Source organism: Mercurialis annua, linkage group LG1-X, assembly GCF_937616625.2.
Source record: "Mercurialis annua linkage group LG1-X, ddMerAnnu1.2, whole genome shotgun sequence".
Lineage (NCBI taxonomy): Eukaryota > Viridiplantae > Streptophyta > Magnoliopsida > Malpighiales > Euphorbiaceae > Mercurialis > Mercurialis annua.
Genome location: NC_065570.1, coordinates 32,484,052 through 32,486,551, shown reverse-complemented (window position 1 = coordinate 32,486,551; position 2,500 = coordinate 32,484,052). Strand labels below are relative to the sequence as shown.

General features: G+C 38.7%; 1 pseudogene; it reads left to right on the top strand.

Annotated features, from left to right (window-relative positions):
* The window catches only part of LOC126666003 (protein Ycf2-like), a 7,548-nt pseudogene that overhangs the window by 4,775 nt on the left and 273 nt on the right, over nucleotides 1-2,500 (top strand).

Here is a 2,500-nt window from a genome sequence, read left to right as displayed (position 1 = left end):
TTCGAGAAATACGAGACATCTAAGTCATACAAGTAAAGAGATTTATTCATTGATAAGAAAAAGAAAAAACACGAACGGTGATTGGATTGATGATAAAATAGAATCCTTGGTCGCGAACAGTGATTTGATTGATGATAAAGAAAGAGAATTCTTAGTTCAGTTCTCCACCTTAACGACAGAAAAAAGGATTGATCAAATTCTATTGAGTCTAACTCATAGTGATCATTTATCAAAGAATGACTCTGGTTATCAAGTGATTGAAGAGCCGGGAGCAATTTATTTACGATACTTAGTTGACATTCATAAAAAGTATCTAATGAATTATGAGTTCAATACACCCTGTTTAGCAGAAAGACGGATATTCCTTGCTTATTATCAGACAACCACTTATTCACAAACCTCGCGTGGGGTGAATAGTTTTCATTTCCCATCTCATGGAAAACCCTTTTCGCTCCGCTTAGCCCTACCCTCCTCTAGGGGTATTTTAGTGATAGGTTCTATAGGAACTGGACGATCCTATTTGGTCAAATTCCTAGCGACAAACTCCTATCTTCCCTTCATTACAGTATTTCTGAACAAGTTCCTGGATAATAAGCCTAAGGATTTTCTTATAGATGATAGTGACGATATTGATGATAGTGACGATATTGATGATAGTAACGATATTGATGTGAGTGACGATATTGATGTGAGTGACGATATCGACCGTGACTTTGATACGGAGCTGGAGTTTCTAACTAGGATGAATGCGCTAACTATGGATATGATGTCGGAAATAGACCGATTTTATATCACCCTTCAATTCGAATTAGCAAAAGCAATGTCTCCTTGCATAATATGGATTCCAAACATTCATGATCTGGATGTGAATGAGTCGAATTACTTATCCCTCGGTCTATTTGTGAACTATCTCTCCAGGGATTGTGAAAGATGTTCCATTAGAAATATTCTTGTTATTGCTTCGACTCATATTCCCCAAAAAGTGGATCCCGCTCTAATAGCTCCGAATAAATTAAATACATGCATTAAGATACGAAAGCTTCTTATTCCACAACAACGAAAGCACTTTTTGACTCTTTCATATACTAGGGGATTTTACTTGGAAAAGAAAATGTTCCATACTAATGGATTCGGGTCCATAACCATGGGTTCCAATGTACGAGATCTTGTAGCACTTACCAATGAGGCCCTATCAATTAGTATTACACAGAAGAAATCCATTATAGACACTAATATAATTCGATCTGCTCTTCATAGACAAACTTGGGATTTGCGATCCCAGGTAAGATCGGTTCAGGATCATGGGATCCTTTTCTATCAGATAGGACGGGCTGTTGCACAAAATGTATTTCTAAGTAATTGCCCCATAGATCCTATATCTATCTATATGAAGAAGAAATCATGTAACGAAGGGGATTCTTATTTGTACAAATGGTACTTCGAACTTAGAGCGAGCATGAAGAAATTAACGATACTTCTTTATCTTTTGAGTTGTTCTGCCGGATCGGTTGCTCAAGACCTTTGGTCTCTACCCGGACCCGATGAAAAAAATGGGATCACTTATTATGGACTTGTTGAGAATGATTCTGATCTAGTTCATGGCCTATTAGAAGTAGAAAGCGCTCTGGTGGGATCCTCACGGACAGAAAAAGATTGCAGTCAGTTTGATAATGATCGAGTGACATTGCTTCTTCGGCCCGAACCAAGAAGTCCCTTAGATATGATGCAAACTGGATCTTGTTCTATCCTTGATCAGAGATTTCTCTATGAAAAATATGAATCGGAGTTTGAAGAAGGGGAAGGAGAAGAAGTCCTCGACCCGCAACAGATAGAGGAGGATTTATTCAATCACATAGTTTGGGCTCCTAGAATATGGCGCCCTTGGGGCTTTCTATTTGATTGTATCGAAAGGCCCAATGAATTGGGATTTCCCTATTGGGCCAGGGCATTTCGGGGCAAGCGGATCATTTATAATGAAGAGGATGAGCTTCAAGAGAATGATTCGGAGTTCTTGCAGAGTGGAGCCATGCAGTACCAGATACGAGATAGATCTTCCAAAGAACAAGGCTTTTTTCGAATAAGCCAATTCATTTGGGACCCTGCAGACCCACTCTTTTTCCTATTCAAAGATCAGCCCCTTGTCTCTGTGTTTTCACATCGAGAATTCTTTGCAGATGAAGAGATGTCAAAGGGGCTTCTTACTTCCCAAACGGATCCTCCTACATCTATATATAAACGCTGGTTTATCAAGAATACGCAAGAAAAGCACTTCGAATTGTTGATTCATCGCCAGAGATGGCTTAGAACCAATAATTCATTATCTAATGGATTTTTCCGTTCGAATACTCTATCCGAGAGTTATAAGTATTTATCAAATTTGTTCCTATCTAACGGAACGCTATTGGATCAAATGACAAAGGCATTGCTGAGAAAAAGATGGCTTTTCCCGGATGAAATGAAAATTGGATTCATGTAATAGGAGAAAGGTTTCCCATTCCTT